Here is a 26600-nt window from a genome sequence, read left to right as displayed (position 1 = left end):
ATGGAACTTTAGAAATTCAACGAAAATCACTTGCGAAAAGTATTGACTTTTGATAAGACTTTCAACGCAAACAGTTCAATGTACATACATATATATAGTATATGTATGTTTGTGTTATAATAACATACACACCCTTATATACAAATACTTGTCAAATATATTTCTAAAGCAATTAAACGGCTCGGAAGACACACCTTATGAGAATTGTTGCAGCAGACGCTGGGAAAATAAACAGCGCTTACTCACACATTCCCATACAAACACCCAAACACTCAGACGCTCCGTAAGCAGAAAAGCCATAAATGCGCTTGAGCTGGCGATCGAACCAATTGCTTAAATATTATAATTGGAATTTGCCTATCAACTAGACTCTATAATATCCTATGCATACATTTAAATTTACGCTTATTCAAACACACTCACACACACACACACACATGCACATGCAGTTGTCTGCGCACTAGTTTTCCTGCCATTCAGCTGTTGCATATTTTAGTGCATATTTGCGTGTGTGTGTGGGGTAAAATTCGAAATTATTTGCATACGTTACTTAAGTGCAGGAAAGTACGCTTTCGACCAATAGAAAATATATTTTAATGCTTTCTGAAATAGATTGGGAATGTATGCTGTGCATTCGGCCCATTAAATAATACATATGTATGTACATATATGCTTGTGTGTGGGTGTGTGCGGTTAAAGGAAGGTATAATATATAAAGTGACTTTTAAAGGGTGTTTAATATACAAACATTTTGGAGTAGCCAACTAGTTGGTCGTAGTCGAAAAAGTCTTTTCGTATTTCTAGTCAAACTTCAACTAATTTTTTTTTTAATTTTTACTAATAAATAAATAAACAAATATGTACCATTTTGGTCGACCACTTTTTGCCATTTTTCCGCTAGAGACATTATTCCATCAGTGTAAAACTTTTCTGGTTTCTCGGCGAAAAACTGCGACAAAAAATTCTTCTCTTGAAGTCGACTTTACACCATTAAGTGAGTTCTACATTGATTGAAGCAAATGGTAGTCCGATCGTGCAAGGTCAGGGTCATATGGTGGATGCATCAGAACTTTTTTTACCGAGTCATCAAAGATGTGTATGGTCGAGCGTTGTCCTGATGGAAGACGAAGCACTTTCTGTTGATCAGTTCTTGCAGTTTTTTTCTCGATTGCTTGCTTCAATGTCATCAGTTGTTGACAGTAAAATGTAGAGTCAATCGTTCGACCACGCTGGAGCAGCTCATTGTGGATGATACCTTTCCAATCCCTCCAAACTCTCAGCATAACCTTTCGAGGCGTCAATCCTTATTTCATTCGACAACGATAGGTCGACCAGAGCTGCGAATTTCTGGATAATACCCCAGTTTGCTTCACTCTCCAGCATGACGCTGATTAAATAATCTGCGTTTATTGGACCAACCAGGGAATCTACGGCGGTGTGTTAGTCTGGGGTCCAGTCTTACGCCTAGGTAGTTTACTGCTTTTTGCACCCTAAGGATAGCCGTAGTCGTTTGCATACTTATTTCGAGGGGTATGTTTTTATTTGTTTGCAGAAGTAACTCTATTTTTTCCGTAGCGACCTGAATGTTGTGTGAGTCGAGCCAAGCTTGCGTCCTTATTATGACCTGATTAAGCTTTCTTCGCGTTTCTTTTGTGTCTCGTGCTGTAATTACTGCTACAATGTCGTCCGCGTAGCCAATTAACGATTCGTCTAACATTTCAAGTTTAAAAATCGCGTCGTAGCTACTTTTCCATAAGTCTGGGACTAGAATGTATCCTTTTGCTACTCCTGACGTGACCGCTATTTGTCGTGATCCCTCTCTAGTTTGGTACAGTTTTCTGTTACTAAGCTCTTTTCGAGAGCGTCGATCATATCCACCCATCTAGCGCTGTTGTAGACGTTTTGGACATCTACAGTCGCCAGCAACACTACTCTTTTGTATTTATGGCATCTATGCTATATGGCGTCTACAACGCATTTATAGCTCCTAGAGTTGATCTGCGGGTCTAAAACCGTTTTGTCTAGACAGGAGTCCTTCAGTTTCGTTGATAGCCGCTTCGAGTCTGTGTTTAAGTAGCCTTACATAGAGCTTTTCTGCTGTGTCAGGTGTGTATTGTGGACGGTATGATTTTGGCTCGTTCGGATCTCTTTTTTCCTTACTTACATATGTGAACTGGTGCCTCAGTTTTTAAGACTTCTATCTCAAATTTTGTCCACGATCTTTTCTCTCAACAAGCTTCGCACTTGTCGGAAACACCGATATCGGAGCACTATAGCATATACATATGTAGCTGCTATACAAACTGATCATATTTTGTATGGAAAACTCTTTTATTTGAAAAGGTGTCTTCACGAAATTCGGCTTAGCTTACTTTGACGATTTCTACAAAACACCATAGCAGAAACTACTGAAAGAGGACTTCATTATGCTTCTTAACTGGGAGCATGCGGGCCTCACTGCGCAGATGTCTGGAGCTTCCTCATCTGCGTTTTACTGCATCCAGGTGACCATATTCGTGCAGCGTAGTTAAGAACCGGCCGGCCGATTGCCTTATATGTTGCCAACGTCGTTTCTTTGGCTTTTTCCAATGTGCTGCCGGCTAGCAACTTGAAGATATTGTTTGTGATATTGACTATGTACTTTGCCAAAAATCGAGGTTGTGTGAGGAGTGAAGAAGCAGGGGTCGGAATCTTAAGGCTTTGTGAATATACTCGCTGTAGATTTAGTGGGGAGAGCGCAAGGCTCCGTGCACTTTTGAGCACGTGCCATGGATTCAATTGCTCGACGTTATTACCGTGCAATCATCAGCGTACGAGGTGATAGAAATTTCTTCTAGTGGTTGAGGGATTTTCGAGATGTAGAAGTTAAACGGCAACGGGGAGAAGACACCACCCTGCGGCACCCAATGTTTAACTTTTCTCAATTTTAGTAAGGGGGATTTTCGATATTTTAGGTAGTTCATAGTCCACCTCTTTAACCCTGGAGGAAGTGTAGATTTTTCGATGTCCTCAAGTAGCGTTGTGTGATTGACTGTGTCAGAGGTTTTTGACAAGTCCATGCTACGAGGATCGTCCTCTCGCAGTGTGGTTTCTAGTTGAGGCCATGAACTATCTGGGCATTTATGACGCTAAGTGCTGTGGTGGTGTTGTTCACTTTTCGGAAGCCATGCTGGTGATTTGTTAGGCTCAGATGGGAGTAAGCCTCAAGTGTCTTCATTACGGGAGAGAGGAGAGTTATTGGATGATAGGACTCCCCTTTGTTGGCGATTTCCCAGGTTTCAGTAGTGGGACCACTCTTCCGATTTTCCACATATCGGTAGCCAGCGACAGGACCTTGGTGAAGAAACTCACTCCTGTCGAACCTAGGTGACTTAGCATCACCGTCAGGGCCTATGGATTTGAAATATTTTGCTTGATTGATGACACTCGGAGCATTCTCATCGGTGAAAGTGATTGCTGCGCAGTTTTTTGGCATTGTACGCAGACGTCGGGTAACACATCGTAAGGCTTTCTGGACCTGTGAAGGGTATTTCAGCTTCAAATCCGCTTTTTGTTTTATTCTACTTATTTTAAGCTAAACAAGTCAATTCAGCTTGCTTCATGTGTTGCCTACTCAAAGCAGCTTTCATTGCTGCCAGTTAATAAGTGCACCGTGGAAACCCTGTATGTGCGCGCAGATGCCTAATAGATGCTTGCATATCCCCACTTACGCACTAAGATTTACGTACCTATGCATATTAGCATATTAAGTGCGTACTCATTAATAAGGAAGCTGTTAATTCCAAGCGCAGACAGACAATGAAAACCATGTTGCATAATCTGTGGCAACATACAATATGAGTATGCGCGCCGCACAACATGTTGGCTAAATAATAGCAATGCCACATAAGATCAGAAGCCTTCGAGGTGAGCTTGCAACACAATATGCAAACGGCAATGACCACACACTCATGCAACCAAAGATACATGCGCACGTTTATGCCTCTAATTAAATAACTGTGCTACAATAGCAGGTCGTGACCAGCGGCGCTACGCTGCTGGCAACAAATTAATTTTAAATCAGTAAAGCATTAGCAAAACACAAGCGCCAACGACAACGACAACGATAACATACAATATCGAAAATCGAATAATGTAAATTAAAAGGTAAATAAATCATTTTGTTGTTAGTTGTTGCAAGTTGTTGTAAGTTGTTTTGTGTGCGCGCGCTGTTGCCACAGATTAGTGTGCTGTTATGCGTGGTCACAAAATACGGCGTCGCCGACAAATGAGCAGGCGGCACAGTGCGTTTGCTGCATGCAATGGCTGATAGTTACGCTTGCTGCTGCTGTTGTTGGTGTTGTTGTTGTTGCAGCGGTTGATAGTTAATGTAATGCAATATGATAAAATGAGCAACATTTCGGGGCATTATTACGGCGCATTATACTTATGCGACGCTCAGACACACACACGCATACACACGTGTTTAAAGGCTTAAGCCGCGCGGGGCTGTTGCATTATTTATATGCAATGTGTGTGTGTGTTATGTATTTATGTTATGCGAAATGGCCAACGCGTCCTACACGTTCAACATTTCGCCGTTGCTTGTTGCGTATTTCGCGTTTGAGCATCCACAGTGGCGAGCGTGCAACAGCAATAAAAATAAAACCAAATTCACTGGCCAAAAACGCTGCAATTTCACCATTTAAGGCATGTGAATGCCATCAAAATTGCACATACGAAATCGCTAACCGGATCACATTGGCCAAACACACGCACACACGTTCAAGCAGGCATGTGGCACGTAGGGACTTGCCGCACAAACAGGGCGTAGCTTTAATATGCCTCTATGCCTGTGTTTGTTGCAGTCAATTTGGTGCGCGGGCGAGTGCAAAGGGTTTTGCCGAGTTGTTTTGCTGCAATGAAAATGTCACTGTGACATTTCATACGTCAAGGCGTGTGTGTACACGTAATGCGAATGCGAAAGAGCACTTGACGTCTGCCAAAAGCATTTAACCAGAAATACGAGCTCGATACTACCTGACACGGACAACGGAATAGCTGATCGTCGTTAGCTGGATGGTTGGATGGATGGACGGATGGATGAATGCATCGTTCGGTCGGTCAATCGTCCAACCAACCGTGCGCCACTGCACTATTCAATCGAACAAACAGTCGATGTTACATGCGTTTAGGACAATTTCTCGATGCGCCTACACTGAGCGGAAAATAGCTGGAAGTGGATGGCAAGGAACTACGATTAAGCACTGAAACGCGAAAGAAGCGCAACAGGACGCCGATATGGCGATGACTTGTTAGAGCTCTCACAACTAGGGAGAGACTGGTCTTACTGAGATCAAAGAGCTTACCGGATCTCCTACGATCGATCATGGATCAAAGTTATCTTGCCGCCACCGCGCATCAACCTAGCGCTGGACAAGCTCCCGCGAAGTCCAGCTATCCAGTAGTCATCTTATAATAGGCACATACGTAAGTTAGGCTAGGTTGATGGTATGTTCAGAAATCGAACTTGGACTACTATGTGCAGTTCTTTGTAAAAATGGAACTCCCGCATTCGGACTTATAAGTCAGAAAATGGTTACGTGTTTGATTGCTATTTCCACAAATTCGGTGGGGTGTCAGAAAGTGTCAGCTCCCAAATGGTGGCGTCCGGTAAGAATCGTAATCATACAACATCAACTTTGATACGCCGATGTCAAAGAGCTTACTGAATCTCTTACGATCGATGTTGAGCCAAAACTATCTTCCCACAGCGTATGAACCTAGCGCTGGACAAGCTCCCGTGAAATCCAGCTATCCAGTAGTGGAACACGACAAGGAGAGTGAAGGGCAGGGGTACCTTTACTTGCCAGTTCGTCAGCTTTACAAGTTACCTGAGTTACCTGCGATTACGCTTTGGCCAGGCCCATACATTAGTCTTATCAAAAAGTGATTTGATGCTATTGATAACGAGGTTAGGCAATCATCTGAAGAAGACTGCACTCTGGTACAGTAAATTTGCCGCTATCTCTGCTTGAAAAACACTGCAATAGTCAGGAATTATGAAACTGAAGTTGATAGAGATTTCCTGAAAATATACTCTTCCACTAACCTTCCTCCCAAGCTTTGACCCATTCGTAAAGAAACTCGGTGGCTTCTACCCACCCACAATATCCTTGCAGACATGTGTTCATTTAGAAACCCAAATTTGCTGAATCTGATATAACCTTACGCAGCCATAAACCTTCCAACTCCTTCTATGGTCACTACGAGTAATATGCAAACTGACATTGGGTGAATGGTTGGAGTAGACCTTAGTGCAGCACACATGCTGATGAGCAACGCTAGTTGAACGGGGAGCTTCCTTGCAAGTATGGCCTTTTCTAGAGCCCTCTACTACATAAAGACCACATAGAACATTTTTAGCTGTGGTGTCATAGAGCCAGATGACTATTAGCGGTGAGAGCCCCAACTTTTATCATTGGCTCCTCTGCAGCTAATTTCACGGTAGGCTGTCTTACTGCTTTCTAATTTGGGGGCAACTCATTCTCGAAATATGTATAAAATAAAGAACCCCGAGAACTAACCTTTTGATAACCATACTGTACTTTCGTTTCCTTTCTTTGTGCTAGAATGATACTATTAGCTTCTAATGAAACCCGTAAGACTTATCTGAACCTTATAAGTAAGATATATAAATAGTTTACTAGTTTGCGATCAGGTGATCTGATGTCTGTTTTGAAGTGATCTTCTGGGTGGTATCTGAGTGATCTGAAGTTGTGCTTTTCAAGACTGATATAGGTTTAGTTCTTTTTCACATTACCAAAGTTCTGAAACGGGCGATGGCTACAAACCCAAACTGATATTGCTATCTTTTTTATGTCAATATATAAACGAGATTCTTTGAAGAATTCGTTGAGGTAAGCAGCCAGTTTGAAAAATTTTACAAGCCTTTCCTTGGAAAAGTCGAAAGGCGCATAGTAAAAGTCAGCGAAGGTTTTTGGAAACACTTTCATGAGTATATTTAAGGGTAATAATCTGCTGCGACATGTGGTCTCCGCTTCTGACACAGCAGAGTTCGCAAAAACTGCTGATTACCTCTTGGGAAAGTGCTGCTGAGGTTGAGAAGACTACTCAGATGTAAGTAGTATTTTCTTTAAAGTCTAATTCACTGCCACAGTTCACAGCTTTAGATATTGATAATTGTCTTAATCCACATTCTTCTTTATTGCGTAGACACCACTTACATGATTATAGCCGAGCTTACAACAGGGTATCAGTCGTTCTTCTTTATCGCTGTTAAGCGTCAGTTGGAGATTCCAAGTGTAGCCAGGTCCTTCTCCATCTGGGCTTTCGTCTGCTTTCACCGGCGGGTACTGCGTTGCATAGTCTCAGAGCTGGGGTGTTTTCATCCATTCGGACGAAAACGTATCTGGACATTACATCCACACATTACATCGACCAATAAATTATTTGTCCCTGTAATGATAGTAAAAATTTCTCAAATTTCGAGGAGTTCTGCTGATGTCCCTTAACTTGTATAAATCTAGATCCGTTTCGGATAAATAGACTTAATTGACAACTGCTCTGTTCGAGCATTTAATTGAATTTACTCACTATTTGAGAGGCGATAGTATTCCATCTTGACCTCGGTGACTATAAATCCCATCTTGTACAGAATAATTACGCAATCTAGAAAACACAGACACACCTTCTGAGGAACGCTTTGGAACCGAGAACAATTTCCAGGCAGGAAACACACAGCTTCTTTAACCATATTGAGTTCTCTAACTTGCAAAACCGAAGCTTGCCGAGTTGAAAGACATTCAACCATGGCCGTTGCACCGTACCGTTTCTTGCCGTGCAATGTGGCAACAGGACGTCACACAGTGCTCAACGCGCGCGCTTCTGTCAATAGAGCATTCGATCCGCCAAGTACCGTTTGCCTGTTTGTCATTGTGTAGTTGCAGAGATATTCGTAGCGTCGACAATAATATTATGTGTGTACATTTTTATATGTTTATCGAAGCGATTGTGCTTGTGTTTGTACACATGTTGCAAGTTGCAAGTATATGCGGACATGCGGACATTTGCTTTAGCGATTTTCGCTTATTTATGCGCTTTTCAGCGCAAATAATGCGCATTCGCATTGGTGTAGCGAAAAAAACACACACAGCAACAAAAAAAAAAACGAACCGCAACAACAACAAGTTTGCGAAAATGCACACAACGTGGCAACAACACGGAGCAGAGCGCGGATAAATGCAACGCGCTGACAAGCGTGCTTTGTGGGTTTGCGCCGAACCAATAAGCTGTTGATGCAGCAGCAACAACAACAAGTGGAATTCAACACAACAACAACAACAACAAAGACAATAAGAACAACAAAAACAAAAACAAACACAGCAATGAGAAAAATACTACAATAGCAACAACAACATGCATCGTTGTGGTAGCAACAGAATGGTGCGACGGATGAATACAAGAACAACAGCAGGCAGTGACTGACTGTGGCTGCAAACCACAGCAACATTTGAACTTGCGAACTGCGTTGTTGCTGCCTCATATGCCATGCAACAATACAAATAACAACAGCAGCAGCGGCAATAACAGTATCATCAGCAAATACCATGTTGCAACTAAGACAGTTCGTCGTCGTTTGGTTGATTGTTGCGTTGCGTGGCACATTTCGCAGTGTTGCAACTATTTTGGTTAACGCAGCTGCTGCTGTTGCTGCGACGGATGGATGCCTGGTAAGCTATTGACTGCAGTTGCCATTGTATTGCTGTAGTTGTTGTTGTTACTGCTGTTGTTTGATGCATGGATAAGTCGAAAGTCCATCATCATCGCATTGACTTTTTTACTTTCACCTCCCCCGCCCTCACTCGCCGCTGCTGCTCCGCAGAGCTTTGGTCGCTTTGGTCAGGAGTTAACTGCGCGCTGCTTTGTTAGAGCGCATTGTCGATGAACAGCTATAACAACAACCACAGTGGCAGTCACAAGGGCAGCGGTGGCATTAACTGCAAAAAACTGAAATGGCTCAAATAGTTGCAAGAGCAAAAATCAAAAAATCAACAGCAATGACACAGTCAGTCAACGGTCACTTTGGTCACTCGCATTCATCACCGGCGCACATGTGGCTTACGAACTCACACACACATATAGATGTGAAATGCTGTTGCAACAACAAAAAAAAACGGTTAGTATGTACGCTCGCTCTGTTGGCTTGAAAAAACCCACTTGCCACACGGTCGTCGTCGGTGCACTGTGAGAAAACTAGAATCGCCCATTGAAATGATGGAATTTTTAAAAATTCACACACTAATCCGTTGCCGAGCAGCGCAACGCAACGCAACGCAAATATTTATGCTGCACCATTTGCCAGGAGCATTTTTATTTGCCCCGCAGCGTTGCAGAGCGCCGCATGAGCTGCCAGCAAACATACACACGTGTTGTTTGTTCTTTTCGTTTTTCGAGTTTTTCATTTTATTAAAAAATTCCGTTTGACTTGCAGAAATATATAATTTTCAACGGTACGGCAACATCGGTGGGTTATCATTTTTTCCGCCTGTGTACTCCAATTTGCCGCTTCTGTGGCCTTTGCTACGCATACAGAACAATACACACATGCTTGCACATGTACATATGTGCATGTGTGTGCTTGCTCGTGTTTGCACGGTTAGCTGCTGCATTCGGTAGCGTTGTGCGTCAGCATGTTGGCAGTTGCGTTTGATTCTCATGTAATCCGTTTAGCAAAAGTTTTGCTTGGCTTTTCAAGCCGTGGCGCACAGTGGTGCGAAATTGACGAAATTTATTGTTATTATTTTTTAACTTTTTTTAATTTTTTAATAAAATAATAATAAAAATAGTAATAAATATAAAAATATTTTTATTATAAAAATACATTAATATTAAAAAAAAAACATTTGGTACCTTAATAAAAATATTAAAATTAAAATTAGTTGTTTATTATTAAACAAAGAAAAAATATTTATAATAAAAATAATTGTTAAAAAGTTCAAAATTATAATTTTAATACTTTCCTGATAATTTTTTTTTTTATAAATATTATTTAATTAAATTATAATTTTTACATTTTATAAAATTTTTATTTTAATAAAAAGAAATATTAAGCATAAAAATATTTAAAAAATTGATGTAATAAGTAAAATACAAAGAAAACTTTTTAATAAGTTATTGTAAAATAATTAATTAATAAAACAAAAAAAAAATGATACAAAATAAATGATGTTAATTTTTTTTTTAATTTTTTAATAAAAAAATGCCCATAAATAAATAAAAATATTTAAAAAGTTTAATTTAACATTTTAAAAACATATTTTTAATAATTTAATATAAAATAAAAAAAATAATTATTATTTTAAATCAATAAATAAAAAATAATACAAAATATATTATTTTTACTTTTTTCTTAACTTTTTAATAAAAAAATTAAGAGCATAAATAAATGAATAAAAAAATTATTTTAATATACAAAATTACATTTTTAATAAGTTAATATAAAATAATAAAGAAATATTTATTATAAAAAAAATAACACAAAATATACGAATAATCTAATTTAAAACAGTATTATTTGCTAAAAATTATAGTTAATTTTTTTTATTTATTTCCATATTTTAAGCATTTCTAATATTTTTTATTATTCTTTCTATATCTACTATATTATATTTGGTTATATAATTTAAAATTTTAATTTTAACCTTTTTTTGATAATGTCTCTTTTATAATATTCAAAAAACATTAAAAACTTTATTTAAAACGAGGAAGATATATAACTTACAATTAACAATTAAAAAATATTTAAAACAGTCTAATATAATATTTTAAAAATAAAATTTTATTAAGTGAATAACAAATAATAAAAAAATAATAATTATTATAAATAAACAAAAAAAAAAACTAATAATACAATATATATTAACAATATCATTTAAAATACAATAGCATAATTAATAAAAATAAAAATGTAATAAAAATTTCATTTTTAAATTGCTTTTGAAATTTTTGCTATGTCAACTATATTATATTTTCTAATTTAATTTAAAACATTATTTGTAACACATTTTGATAATTTGTTTTCTTTATAAAATAATTTATTTTAAAACTTTAATTTAATTTATTAACAAAGAAATCATTAATTTAATAAGTAAAAAATAATTTGTTTGTTACATTTTAAAAGTTTACTTTTGATAAGTTAATAAAAAATGTGTTATTATCAATAAAAAACTAAATAATTATATATATTATTTGTGTTTCTTAATTTCTTTATAATTTCTTAAGAAATAAATAATGAATATAAAAAAATAAAGAAAATTAAGAAAAATAATTAAAGAATTAATTACTTATCATGTGTTAATTGGAAAAAATATAATTCAAAATTAAGTTAATATTAATAAAAAAACATAATAAAATAAGTTAATAATTTAATTAAAAAATGTATTATTTATTAAATATTAAAATGTTAGTATTTCATTTCCTGACAATTTTTATTTTCTTTACAAAATATCTTATTTTAAACTTTTTTTCACCACAAAAAAATTATGTTATGTTTTTTAATATTTTTTTTATATTAATTTTCAATAAATAATGAATATTACGAATACAAAATTTAAAACAAAACAAAAAAAAATTTCATTTATACAAAAATAATACAAAAAGAATGGGAAATAAAAATAAAAAACGTATAATTTATTATAAATTTAAATTTTGTTTTTAACATTTTTATAATACTTTTTATTTTCTTTATATATTTTTGTTTTAAAAAGCTTTTAAATAATGAATTTTTATACATACTTATTCTTGTGTAATTTTTAATTTTTCAATACTTTTATTTTATATGTATATACAATAATTTATTTTAAAACTGTTTAAAAATTTTGTTTATATATTAGTTAAAATATTATTTTTGATATTTTCTCAATGATTTTTATTTTCTTAAATATGAAATGAATTAAAATAAAATATAAAAAATAAATTTTTTCAAATATAAACTTTTCAAATATTATTTTTAATTGTTTAATGTAAAAATTATGAATCTTAATAAATAAAAAAATATGAATAAAACTAAACCCTTAATAAATTATTAAATTTACATTTAAAAAATAAATTTTTTTAAGATTTTTTTAATGTTTGTAAATAATTAAAAACACATATACGCATAAAAATTAAAAAAAGATTTAACACTTACTATGTTAAGAATATGTAATTTTATTCAAAACTTAAATTTCATTTTTAGAGCTGTTTCAAAAGAACTTAAAAAATTTTGTAAAATTTTAGTTGAATTTTTATTTAATTAATAATGGCACAGTTTTTCTATAGTATAAGCATTGATAAAATTCTATGTACTTGTATAATAATATTAAGACACGTCGATTTGGAGTAAAGACTGCGAAAAATAAATAATCTTAAAATAATTTTACAATTATTTACAATTAGTGATATGTTTTGAGCACACTTGGATCAATTAATTTTGGTTAGGAATCGGTTGTGAAGTGCTTTCGCAATTCAAGCCAATTTTAACTGCTAAGTTTTTTCAATGAGAGAGTGAAAATAGTACTCGGCAACTGCAGCTTTAGTACCAAAATTGTTTTAATTGCACGTCAACGTGAACATAAAAAAAAACGTATGTTTAAATGAAAAAAAAACGATATTTTTTCAATCGAATATTATATCTTACAATAAAGCTTAAATTAGTCTCCTTCATAACATTTTTACATTGCCGCGAAAGTGAGTTTAATTTGTTTTTTGTCATGGGCAACGCTGGCAGTATAAAGAAAACTTCAAGTTAAGGTAGTAAAACTTCATAGTTTCAAAATAATGTTATTTTTACAAAAAAAAAAAATAAATAAATAGGGAAAAATACAAATACTAAATACTTTTAATTAAACATTATTGTATCGTATCGAGCAGAGTTATAAGCTTTAGCAATATTGCACCATATTAATAACTTTATTTTATATTTTTTCAAACAGGTGGTAGCCCATAATCAATATTGCGTTCCTTTAGCAATTGTGTTAAATTAAAATGTTGAAACAGGTGGCAACTCTCCTCAATAAATATTTTCAACTTAATCTTCTAAAGTTTTCGATATTTCACTACGCAAAAGTTTTTTAGCTTAGAATTTTCAAATAGGTGTGCAACGTTCCAACATATTTGTTCCACGCTATTCGAGAAGTTTACGAAACATTCAAGTGTTATACATATATATTTTAGTCGATTGAACCGTCACAGTTTTGCCCCTCAGTATAGTGTGAGCATGATAAATTTTGTTACGAAACGCAATAACGTAGCAGTCTATCGACTTTACACATACAAGAAGCAATCAGTTTGGCTGGAGGACAGGGATAGAACTCAGAAAACCATTCTTAGACAGAGATCGATCTTAGAAAAAAGTTCGCAGACGGAGATCGACCTTAGAAAAAAGTTTTTAGGCAAAGATCGACCTTAGAAAAAAATTCTTAGATAGAGGTCAACCTTAGAAAAAATTCTTAGACACAGATCGACCTTAGAAAATATTTTTAAACTCAAGGTATGAAGTTTGTGATGAGATTGTAGGGTTAGGTTAGGTTGGGTCAGGTATATAGGCTGATTTCTCGTAAGCTCACGACTAATTACACTTGGCGTTTGACAACTTGAGTTCTCTAAAATGCCAATGGAACAGTGTCCAGTTAGGACATCCGGCGATCTGAACCTTGCTAAGTCCGGTACCAACGGTTCTAACGGTTCAACAAACTTTTTACGTTCCACTCTAAACCAGAGGGCTTTCGTAACTTCAATAACCCTTTAATAGGGCAGTTAGTGGTAAAATATTGCTCATCAAGTAAGAGTTGCTCGAGAATGAAATATTCCCAAAAACCATGCACCGTTGCAAGCAGAGTTCAAAGACTGTTTGAGTGGGAGTGGCCACAATAAAGCCATGATCTGCTTCAATACGCTGACGACTGTCTCTTAATTAAACACACATTAGCAACTTGCTGATTTTTAAAAAGATTTTCGAGTTGTTTCCGCCTTAGCTGCCGAATTTATTTTAGATTGTTAGTATTGAAACATAGCCGTAGAAATTATTTCGTATTATTTCTACCCTACTTACAGCAGATTGTTTAACATTATTCGATTCCTGTGTCTTGTATTAGCTGTCTGAATTTAAGATTCTGCTTCACAAAACGAGGTATTAGTGGATTGCGATCATAAATTTTACTAAAGAAATTATGGTCCTTTCCTATCTTCGGCTAAAACAAAATAATGGCAATAAATAGAATCGGTTCTTATACTTCAGAATACTTCTCAAAAGTATGGCAGTTGAGTAGACTAAATTAGGTTAGACTAGGCTGGTAGGCCAAGAGCTAGACCACTTTTGGTCCTTTGCAATACCAGATGGAGTTCAGTTACTAAGTCCGTGACTAGTAGTCAGCCTTTAGAAATTCAGTTACTAGGTCCATGAGAAGTAATCATCCTTTAGGATGCCTGCGCTAGACGCGAATTTCAACAGACTCTGTGGCCTCACTATCGATACCTCTCCCAGTCTTTCATACCGTGGGGACCACAGATGTTTACAGCGTAGTCTTGCCATTGCGCGAGACGTGCACAAAAGATGCTCAATTGTTTGCCTAGTGCCTTGCTGTAGACATTTTCAGTCTTCTCGAATTGTCAGCCTGAAACTGCGGCCGTATGTCGCCACAAGACAGTGAACAGCTAATGTTCCGATCATGTTCCTCCAGTCTCTTCTATCGGGTGCTAATACGAATATTGTGTACTTCCGATCTACCGTTTCGCGCATGACTTTTGCGGTTTCGTTAATGTTACCTTTATGAAATGGTATTGCAAGGCTTTATGGGATTTGCTGTGAAATTCGGACAATGGATGTGGTACCGCCCTCCATGAGTGCAGAAAATACTGTGATCTCATACCTTTTTCGGACATAACTGGATACATCACTCAAACGCTGTCTATATAACGATAGTAGTGCGCTAAATTTGTTGAAAATACTTCAGATTTTCCGGAACAGGCTTCATGAATAGACGAATAATCAAAATTGATCGATAATACAACGCCGGTTTTTGAAGATCACCATTAGTTCTTGAGCTGGAAGAGCATTAAGTTAGTAGTTTAGTCTCCCGAGTTTGAGGAGAATTAATCCACGGTTTCATTAATATTACCTTTTTCTAACTGACCTGGAGCTGGTCTTACCGAAACTAATTCTTCGTTAAAATTTTCTTCTAAAGGCTTTTAATATAATCGAAAAGAAGTGATGATACAGCGAAGCATGTAGTCTAGAATAAAGAACTGATCCCCCCGCGATCAGATGAGGTCTACTGTTCATCAGTCACTCTGTCAAAAGCAAGGTTACAGTCGAGGAAAAAAACTCACTGTGCAAGACGTGTTGAGAGCGTCGCATACTTAAGTTATATTTAATTCAATTCCATACGGACACACACACGTTCGCATGTAGGTATGTATCACCGAATATGGTTGCTAGTCATTTTTTATCAAGTGCCGCTTAAAAAACCTGCCACCGTATGTCGTCGTCGTCGTCGTCGGTTTTTTGTTCGTGCGCATATGTCGCGAAGCTTTCAAAGTCACATGCGAGCCACTGAGAGACCCTGAATTGACCAACTCAACTGACCGTCGGGGCGTGTGCGTGTGCGAATGCGAATGGGAATGCCAGTGGATGCGGACATCAATCGGTGTGCCTGTGAAATTGCATTTCTTTCTGTGGTGCGCATTTTAATCGCATTTCCGCGTTTTTTCGCCAGCGCGCAATCATACACCTATACAGATGCGGGCAAGTTGAAGCACACAAGCACCCACACGGCAGCGCTCACCTCTAAAGGCAGCGCCGCGCTCTAGCCATCGCCATCGCCATCGGTATGCTTTTGCAATTATTTATGATGTTCCGAGAAGGGGAAGCGCGCGCTCGTTTTTTTCCGCTTGCGAAAGGAGATTCAACGCGTGCAAATTTGCCTGAGGCGCGATACACCAACTGCCAGCCAGCGAGCAAGGTAGCTTAAGTTGGCCAACAACAACAACGGCAACCGAAGCGCGCAAGCAAATATACGAAATCCAGCAAACATAAAATATACCAGCAATAATACGAAAAAAATATCGACAGCGGCAAAAAGAAAACAACCGAATGTTGTTTCTGTTGTTGTTGTTGTTGGTTGTTGCATTGGCATTTGGCGCAGCATAAGATCAGCATAAACGTCGGTTGGCATGGCATTATTGTTGTTATTACAGCTGGCGGGCATGCAGGCTGGCTGGAAGGTGGCGCGTGTGGGCGGAACGGGCGTTGCATATCGGCTGCTGTTGAGGTGCGGCCTCGTTGCAGGCTTAAGTTTTTATTGGATATTAAAAGATGATGTCAATTAAAAAATTTACACAAGAAGAATAATAAAGCGCGGCCAACAACAACTACAACAATTGCAACAACAACAACAACCACAACTACAACAGCAGCTACAACAATTGCAACAACACCAACTACAAAAACAACAACGCACACACGCATACATGCATAGTTCGTTAAGTATACACACACATATACACATGCACACGGACACACTGGATTATTGCCTGCAAAGTCACTACCACAATGTTGCCGACTCCGATAAGCTGCCTTGTAATAACTGCAATCGCTTGCGAACGCAAATTAAAGATGAAAGGCAAGAGTGATGGAAAATAAATACCATAGATGTAGAAGAGAAGCGAGTAGAGTAGAAAAGAAGCGCGCAGCAAATGCGAAAAAAGCCGAAAGTTTAAGTTGAAATTCAATTTTGTGTATGCAGTTGGCACTAAGACATACTGACGCGCTCACAAATACACTTATCTGTACCTATATGTGTGTGTGCATAAGTATGCCTTAATGTGCAACTCTTCTGGGCGCTCTTTTTTCTCAAAATATTGGATTAAAAATACTTCCTTTCATCACTTCGCGGCGGCTGCGGGTGCGAGAAAGCAATTTTTTCCCTCCGCGCAGGCGAAAAAGTTAATGCGAATTTACGACGCGAATAAAATATTAAACGTTTCGGATAATCGTTTATGCCAAGAATTATAAAACTCATAGTCAATTGGTTGGAATATGGAAAGTTTGTGCCGTTATGGAATGCAGGTTCAATGCTAAAGCATGCATTTTGTACAAATTTTCACAGCGTAACTTCCAAGTGGAAAGGAGAAAATAGTCCAAAAACATTTCATCGGTAACTTCCATTCCCAAAATCACAAATTGCGTGAAGATATCTTGTGAAATAAAAAAGTTTTGCGAAGGAGGACTGAATTTTGAATAATTGTTGTTGCTGTAACGGTATCTAATCCCCGTTAGGGTGGAAAGGCTCGGATAAGTTGTCAACGAGGTCATCCAACGGTAGGCCCAGGAAACGTGCTGTTTCGACGGAGTTGGACCATAAGGAGAGGGGTATCAGATGTGTAGGCTAAGCTGGACATATATATGATATGACGTGGTCGATTCTGGATAAGTCTGATTTCAACCTGCACCTGCAAGGGTGCTCTCGATTCTAGCGAGAACTCGAGTTCTTCCTCTGCAATGGGAGATGATTTTACTCCAAAAACGCTATTACTGAGAGGAAATCGGTGAAGGTGCTTATGGCTCCACTGTGAATGACGGTCAGGGCGGTCTGGTCGGCGTATTATCTTATGTATGTCGCCGTTCCCAGGAGGCGGTTCCGCTGCAAGCAAACTACTGCAGAGACGGTTTCTACGAAAACACCCCAGCAGAAACTGCTTGGAGAGGAGTTCATTATGCTCATTAACTGGGAGCATATGGGCTTCACTATGCAGATGTTCGTTGTAGACATCAAGAGACATCCCGTTATAGTCCGGAGTGTAGTGTTCTGACGTGTCTGAAGCTTCCTCGTCCGCGTTTCAATGCATTCAGGCGACGTAGTTGAGGACCGGCCGGCCGATTGCCCTATATGTTGCCAACAACGTCTCTTTGTTTTTTCCCATGTGCTGCTGGTAAGCGACTTGAGGATTTTGTTGCGGCTCTGGACTTTAGCAATAATCGCGGTTGTGTGAGGAGTGAATAAGCACAGGTTGGCGAGTGTCACATCTAAAAGCTTAGGGTTATTGACAGTCGGAATTTTAGCGTCATCGACTGGAATATTAAGGTGATGTCTGTAGCCGTTTACTTTTGAGTACATGCCTTCGATTCCATTTTTCTAATTTTGGTCGTTCAGTTTGTATGGCAGCTACATATATACTAAAGCGGTATGGTTTGTACAAATTCTTCGGAGCTAATACTGTTGCCTTGGACAATAATCTGTTGCAAATTTCGTGAAGATATTTCGTCAAGTCCAAAAGATTTCCATCCGACATATTTTGATCGTTCAGTTTGTATGGCAGCTATATGCTATAGTGGTCCGATATCGGTGATTCCGACTAATGAGTAGTTTTTGGGTTTTATTTATAAGGTATCCGTAGTTTCCGTAGCATACCAAACGCTTCCGAAATTTAATGTTCTTATTACAACTTATAATTCACCTCCACCTCAGTCGAAATTTGACAATTTTATGTTACTTTTTTACAACTAGCCTAAACCTATCTTAACCTGGATGAACGACATTTGACCTCGGCGATCAACTCGTTCATATCAGCGCAGTTGCAACAGGCTGGTTGGCACCTATCTAAATTAAATCCTGGGGGCCTGGAGACGAGTCAGAGTTACGTACATCCCGAAGGCTGGTTGGGGCTTCCACGTTAAGGCTAAGACTTTAGGCTCATCAGCCTCTCCTCCTTCCTGCTCAAAACTTAGGAGAGACTGATGTACTGGTACATAAGGAGGCGCATTTCGCGGGACAATTTATCAGGAGCGTAAAGTACTTATTGTAAAAGCAAATCGGTGGATACTGCCCTCCAGTATGGGCCCTTCTTTGATACTGAGGGAGTTTTCAATAACGTCCTGCCAGAAGCAGTCGTTACTGCTCTGGACGGTCTTGGGGTTGAATCAAACCTCAAACACCACACTCAGTCTTCTGTACTACAGAATGATTGAAAAGGAATGTGATGTGAGTTGGAGAACGCCACAATGTGGAGTTCTTCTCTCTCCTTTTCAACGCCGTTAACGACCTGCTTAAAAAACTTAAGGATCGTGGTTGCCGGGTGATTGTCTATGCAGACGATGTAGCATTGATGGTGAAAGGAAATTTCCTGAGTACCGTGTACGAGTTGACGCATGGGTACCCCACCGTCGTAAAAATTTGGGCGGTCGGAAGTGGTCTCGCTATCAACGCAAGTAAAATCGAGATAGTTTTATTCACTGGAAAATATAAGATCCCGGTGGCACCGCTGCCGCAAATGGAAGACATTCGTCTGCAACCGGCGAATACTGTGAAATATTTATGTAGGGCTCAACCTCGATAGGAAGCTTTCATGGACGCCGATATTCGAAGAGAGAGCAAAAAAAGGCGTCGATTGTCTTATACTGTTGTAGCGGATCCATTGGCAAAAGAAGGGGTGTCTGCTGGTCCGGAGTGCAGCCTTCTTCAGAGAAGTGACCATTCACTCAGAGAGCAGAGCGGCGACACTGGAATTGAACTCATTTACAGTGCGTTCTGGGTTCGTGGAGGAGTGTCTAACTCGCTATCAATAGCATTGATTGTCTTTGTGAGACTGCCATGAGTGCCGCGCCATAGCAGAATCACAGGAAATTGTAAAGCTGATGAGCTAGCAAGGAATGCGGATCCCAGAACCGCTATTAGTAGAATGGGAACGAGTCTGTGCTACTGACAGCTGTCAAATCGTAAGACAAAACACTAGGAGTCAGTCAGTCGGTTGAGCTGATTGCCCCGTACCCATATACATACATATTCAATTTATAACTGTATATGTTCTTCCTTTAAAGATTTAGGCAGTCTGCACGTAGCAATGCGTTGGGTATAAAAATTGTAAAGAGCTTTCTGGAAAGACAAAATTGTGTGAAATAAAATCAACCAATAATAATGATATACGTGGCAGCTGTACAAATATTGAAAGAGGGGGGGAGGACGCATACAAATGGCGGCACACATATAATCGCACATATATACATATAACTATGTGCTCGTGGCGCAAAGTCTTGCTTGATTTCCGTTTTGTTTGGTTTAAATTTGCGCTCATGTATCAAAGTGGCAAGCCCTTTTGTACTCGCAACAAATAGGGGTGGTGAGCAAATATCACCACTGAAGATATCAACAAGGACGTTTTTCGTTTGATTATGTAATATGCATTATTTGTATTATCTATTGTTTGCATTAAATATTTATGTTTCTTCGTTGGTGCATGTATAGCTGAATAAGTATACTATATTTTCTTTTGTTGAATGTTCAACATAATGCCGTATGAGCACTTTACTTTTTATTTAATTTTTGTATATCAAGAAAAATGAGATAATGCTTCCCCTTTTTGATATAAGAACACATAGAAACCTAAATTCACCTCGGCGGGTTTAAAGCTGGAAAAGTTGATTTTGATATATTATTACATAACTACCGGATGAAAATTTCGAAGAAAACTGTTAACATAACCTTGATGTTTTACCTGTTTTTTGTATTTTTTTCGGCTCTGACTCTTTGCCACGATATTCGGTTGATTGATAGCCTGCTTCCGGGTCGTAAGCATATAGTAGATCCAAGATTCATCGCTGGTTATAATGTTTTTCGTGACACACAGGAAGTCATAAAGCATAGCTTCACAGACGTTAATACGTCGCTGTTTTTCGGTATCAGGAGCTTAGTGAAATGGTTGGACTGAGTTTACCACCATATTTACTCCTACATCACTTTATCAACTCTCGGTATCCATCTCATCACGTGAGTGTTGTGGTCGAATGTAACTGTACGTAAGGAGCTTGAAATTCCGTCCAACAGTTCCCTTATACCGAAATGCTGAGCGCTCTCAGAGAGCAGGAGTGCAAGTCCAGTAGAAAATCGTTCGGCTGTCTATTGTGATTGCAGCTTCTTGACGTCGAACCTTCCTTGTATTTGCTGACGTGCGTTTTTCGCTACTCAGAAGCGGGTGGGTATCTCGGCTGCGACAAATAGTGGTCTGAGTCAACGCTAGGACCTTGGAGCGTACGGACGTTTAAACTACTGGAGATGTGTCTTCCGTCTTTCACAACGTGATCGATCTGATTGGTGGTTTTTCGATCCGGAGACAGTCAGGTAGCTTGGGGGTGGCCTCAGCCCATTTGGGATGTTTCATCATGGAGGCTGAATTTACCGGTCGTTGTGTCAGTCATACCTTCCTTGCCCACCGTAGCGTTTAAGTCGCCAATTACGATTTTTACATCGTGGCGGAGGCACTTTCATAGGTGCGCTCCTAGCGCTCATAGAAGGCGTCTTTGGTCACATAGTCCTTCTCTTCCGTCGGGGCGGGGGCGAAAATTAGCGATGTGTTGCAGAACTTCTCTTTTAAGCGGATTGTGGTTAGGTGTTCATTCACCACGGTGAATGCCAATATTCGGCGACAGCGTCTCTTTCCCCCCACGAATTCCACACCGAATTTTCGTTACTTTATGTGGCCACTGTAGTAAATGCCACAAGGATCTACTTGTTTCAGTTCTTGTCCAGTTCATCACACTTCCTAGACGGTTGTGATGTCAGCCTTTACTCTTACGAGGAAGAGACTCAGGTGCATGCCCTGAAATCGTAATCTTTTATACGTTTACAGTGGTCGTCATCAAAAGGCGGTTTCTCATCTGAAACTGTTCTGTCCTTTTCATTGGGGTGTTTTTCTACGAGGCGGGTCTCAGACCCAGGACACAACACTGGAGATGAATGTTTTTTGGTTAATTCTGTGTATGCTTTGTCTGCTTGACCCATATGTAAAATAATCGTTTCTGGTCACTCCCAAGTGAATGGCGCTCAGAGAACTTTCCTCACTTGCATGAAGAAGTGTAGAAGGCTCCACTCTCCACCGAGACATACATACATATCTGACAATAGACTGAAATAAACAGATTATATTACAAGGACTTGATTTTAGTCGATCAGTTTGTATGGCAGCTATATGCTATAGTGGTCCGATATCAACCGTTCCGACGAATGAGTAGCTTCTTGGAGAGAAATAGACGTCTTCAAAATTTCAGAGCAAGATCTCAAAACGGAGGCACTAGTGCGCATACTTATATACAGACAGGAAGCTGGATATGGATAAATAGACTCAGCTCATCATGATGATCTGTCACACATACATATATACTTACTTTAAAGGGCTCCGTCATTCCCTTGCGGGTGTTACAAGCTTCGTATATTCTGCCCAGGATGGAAAAACTATTAAATTATAATAAGAGAGTACAACGACTACACTCCAGTGCAAAATATTGCAATAGTGTGTTAAATAAATAATTACTTTCTCTGTGTGGGGTACATTAATGACTTAATCCAATTTAATAACTGTTGAACTTACATGTGTTATAATGCATGATATTCTCGTAATGTAACCATGATTAGTTGGTGCAACACGAGCATACAATCAACTAGTAGTCAGCAGACAAGTGAATAATCCTTTTTTAATTGGCCTCAGTTGAAAGAGTGGACCCGCCAAATCTTATCCTCTCAGTCTCATAATTTCAATAATAATGGCAAACACACAAGGCGTTTATGTGTAATTGAGTCCATATTTTAACGCCATTAACATATCTTTTAGATATGTAGTATTTTAACTTGATCTCCACATGTCGTTATAAAGATGTAACACCTTGCTGGAGTTGCTTGGTAGATAACTAGTTTTTTTCAGTTGAAAGCATTTAAATATGAATTAATGCTTTCTACAGAGAAATTGCGTAGTTAAATATTTTTAAATATATTTGTTTCTTTTATTATTTTTTTTATTGTATTTTTGCTCTTCGCTCCACTGTGTCTTCAGCCTTAATCAAAAGGATTAACATCGGCTATCGAGCGTTAAACTGCACACAAGTTATGTCCGAGTTAATGCAATTTCGCAATTTCATTAAATTGTGCATACACGACTTTACATACATACGTACATACACATATTTCGAAAATAATCATTTACTGCATGTTGTCGAATAATCACATCTGTAATTATATACAGTGGCGGTGAATATTTCAAGCAGTCTGAAATTTGGTCTCAAATTTTCGGAAGAATTATGATCTAAAGATATTAATAACTAAGTAATTGGTAAAATATTGAAGTATCAGCAACAACAAATTATAATTTTATGTAGAAATTTAAAGAAAAAAAGAATTTCTTCAGAAAATTTTTTTATGTAAAACTCATAGATATGTATACATATATCATAGGTAGATGGGATGTGAAGTCCTTCTAAATTTGTTTAAATTGCATTCTAATTGTTGAAATTATCAGCACGAAGCTTTACGAAACCTTACTAGTCTTCCATACGGAGATTACCAGGTAGTTTGTTCTTCACTTTTGCAGTGTAATTAAGTAGCTATGTCTGCCATGTGATTCCAAAATCTCATTTGTGATCTTTAATTTAAGGATTCCGCTTCAATTTGTAAAAGCTTTGATAATTTTGACCTTAATACATACCAGGATCAAAGCTCGTAAGGATATACCGGAAACGTTCGAAGCAAGGAAAAGCGGGTTCTATTGGTCGAGGTCAAGTGTTAGGTACGTAGATAACTTACTGAGACTTAACAAATAGCTTGATAAAGCATTTGGTCGCCTGAAAGCTGATTTTCTTTGAGTTTAGCCTTGAAAAGGCCTAGCTTGGAGCCTGTCATACTTCAGAACTGTCCAAAAAGAAATACTAAGAACGATCTAAAGAATAGTATATTAACCTTTGTTGGCAATAATCGATAGCTTGGATTTGTGTTATGTATTCGGAGAGCTTTAGGCCAACGAAGGCCTAGTATAACCCATGAAATGGACTTAAAGAAGTGGAAACTATATACCTTGACTGTATTTGTCCAAATGGCTTAAAGCAACACTCTTGTAAATGGTGATCCATTTCGATATTTCTATTTTTTACAGAAAAAATACAGAAACTTCAAATTTAATGGGCAATGTTTATTATCATTCGAAAGATCACTCTTTCGCTTTTATTTGTTTGAAGATTATTTCTTTCAAATGTTGATAGCGGCTACGTCTCAGATAGTCCATTTGTTGAGTCCAATTTTCGATGACTCGTTCGAGCATTTCGACTGGTAACTGGCGAATGACACGCGTGATGTTTTGCTCGAAGGTCTGAATCGAAGTGGGATTGTCCGCATAGACTTTAGACTTTACATATCCCTACAGGAAAAAGTCTAACGGTGTGATATCATACGATGTTGGAGGTCAACCGACCGACCCAAAACGTAAAATTATCTGCTCACCGAAGTGTGCTAACAATAAATCCAATGACTGATGCAATGTGTGCGAAGTGACGCCGTCTTGTTGAAACTAAATGTCGCCGAGATCACGAGCTTCAATTCCAGACATCAAGTAGTCGGTTATCATGACGTCGGTTATCAGTCGCCATTTACTGGTACGTTCTCACCTGCAGCATTTTCGAAAAATATGAATCTATGATTCCATCGACCCACAAACCACACCAAACCGGATCATTCTAGGTAAAATGGTAGCTCTTGAATCTGAAAAATAATTGGCTCGAAAATTTCGGATCTTCTTAGAGCGAAACGATGTCGCTTGGTAAGGTCGCGCGGCTTCAGTTCTAAGCTATTGAAAAAAGAATCCCTACTTGGATAACCTACTAGTTTCGACAAAACATTTTTAATTGTCGCTGTTTTTATTCAAGGCAGGATATTCAAATTATGATTTCCCATTGATCCTCAACTAGGCAAGTAGTACTACTCCACACTAAATACGGCATTCACAAATTGAGCCAGTTTATTAAACCTAAGTTCCGATGTGTTATATGGAGATAACAAACTTTGGATGTATGTTTTCCACTTTACCATGATTACAACATTTTAATGAATGGCTAACCCAATTAGACCGAAATTGCACCTTCTGTACTATCCAAGAGTCGTGCAAAAAGTCGTGTTAACCAAGTTAGTTTAAGGAAGTTGTTTCCCGAAAAATGATAGCCACATATCATCTTTATTATTACTCCATCTTAAATAGGATTATCTTAGCGCTCGAGATCCGCCACGCCGTAAAAAAATCGGAAAACTCTAACGCTGTAGATCGCATTACATTTCTTTAAATTTTTGAAGCTCAACATTTTGCTGGTACTTATATACATATAATATTGAGACTTTTGCGTTGTTTCCAATAAAGTCATTAAAGTTTTGGGCGTTCTTGGATGTCCATTTGCAAAACGTCGAACGTATAGTATATTCCAGTCAGCTGTCGGTCTATGATAGGTTTTTTCGCTCTTCAATTCTAATGATATGATCGTTTGAGCGTATTTTTTTTCATTAAACAAATACTCTCCCAATATTATATTTTACAGAGGATACTAATTGATTACTAGTAAAATACTCTGCTTTCTTGAAAAGTGACGAATCGAACAAACAACTGTATTAAATAAAATAGTTTCACGCAATAGAATGCGGATGGATTAAAAGCAGTGTGAGTGGTTAGAATTTACTCTTTTGTATTGTTTTAAGCTGGATAACTCTGATGTTGCTTTCACAAAGATTTTTTGTTTTTGCTAGTGAGAACATAGCCAGTAAGATATGAATCGGATATGGTCGCTAAAGCTAGTCTGTGGTTCAGAATATGTGTTCAAACTCTTATAAAAACTATTTCCTATACGCTGAAAAGGGTTTGTCAACCAGAAGGAAACAACGGGGACCTTATAAAGAATACATATAATTGATCAAAATGTCATGCTGAATCGATTTAACTTTACCGTTTGTCTATGCCCGCACTAGTCCTCAGTTTTTGAGATATCAGTGTGAATTTTTTTCACGTTTTTTTCTCGCTAAGAAAGTGCTCATTTGTTAGGACCGCCGATATCGGAACATTATATGATATAATCGCCATGCAAAGCGTCCGTTTAAAATCAAGTCTTGATATAGAGAACTTTTTTATGTGTGGGGGTATCTACATGAAATTTTGGCATAAGTTATTATCAAAGGTAATGTTAAATAAACTGAAGAAATTTTTTAGATCGGATCATTATGTCATATAGCTGTCATACAAACTGAACGATCAATATTAAGTTCTTGTAAGGAAAACTTTTTTGTTTGTAGGGTTATTTTCATGAAATTTGGCATACACTTTTATCTAAGATAACACTAAATTATTTGAAGAAATTTTGTATATCGGAAAGTTATAGCATCTAGCTGCCATAGAAACTGTCCAATCAACATTAAGTTATTATATGGTAAACTTTTTTATTTTTGGGGTCATCTTATTCAAATTTGGCATAGATCATTATCCAAGGTGCAATCTCTGAAAAAATTGTTTAGATCGAATAACTATAGCATATAGCTGCCATACAAACTGAACTATCAAAATAAAGTTTTTGTATGGAAACTCCTCTAAATTGTGCAGGTTATTATAACTAAAAATCTGCGTCTCATATATTTAGTTTTTTATATTACATAACTGAACAATGTTGCCACCTATTTCAGCGAAACTATTAATATTAAAATAAATTAGGCATATTATTTCCCAGCAGTGTACAAATAGCGTCTGCAGGCAGTAAAAATACCAATAAATATATATGT

General features: G+C 37.7%; 1 protein-coding gene across 4 annotated transcripts in view; it reads left to right on the top strand.

Moving 5' to 3' along the window:
* LOC120773994 (homeobox protein prospero-like) overlaps nt 1–26600 on the top strand; it is a 265699-nt gene that overhangs the window by 73371 nt on the left and 165728 nt on the right. The window lies entirely within an intron of this gene.

Source organism: Bactrocera tryoni, chromosome 4, assembly GCF_016617805.1.
Source record: "Bactrocera tryoni isolate S06 chromosome 4, CSIRO_BtryS06_freeze2, whole genome shotgun sequence".
NCBI lineage: Eukaryota > Metazoa > Arthropoda > Insecta > Diptera > Tephritidae > Bactrocera > Bactrocera tryoni.
Note: the sequence above shows the minus strand (reverse complement) of the source record. Positions and strands in the feature narration are given on the sequence as shown.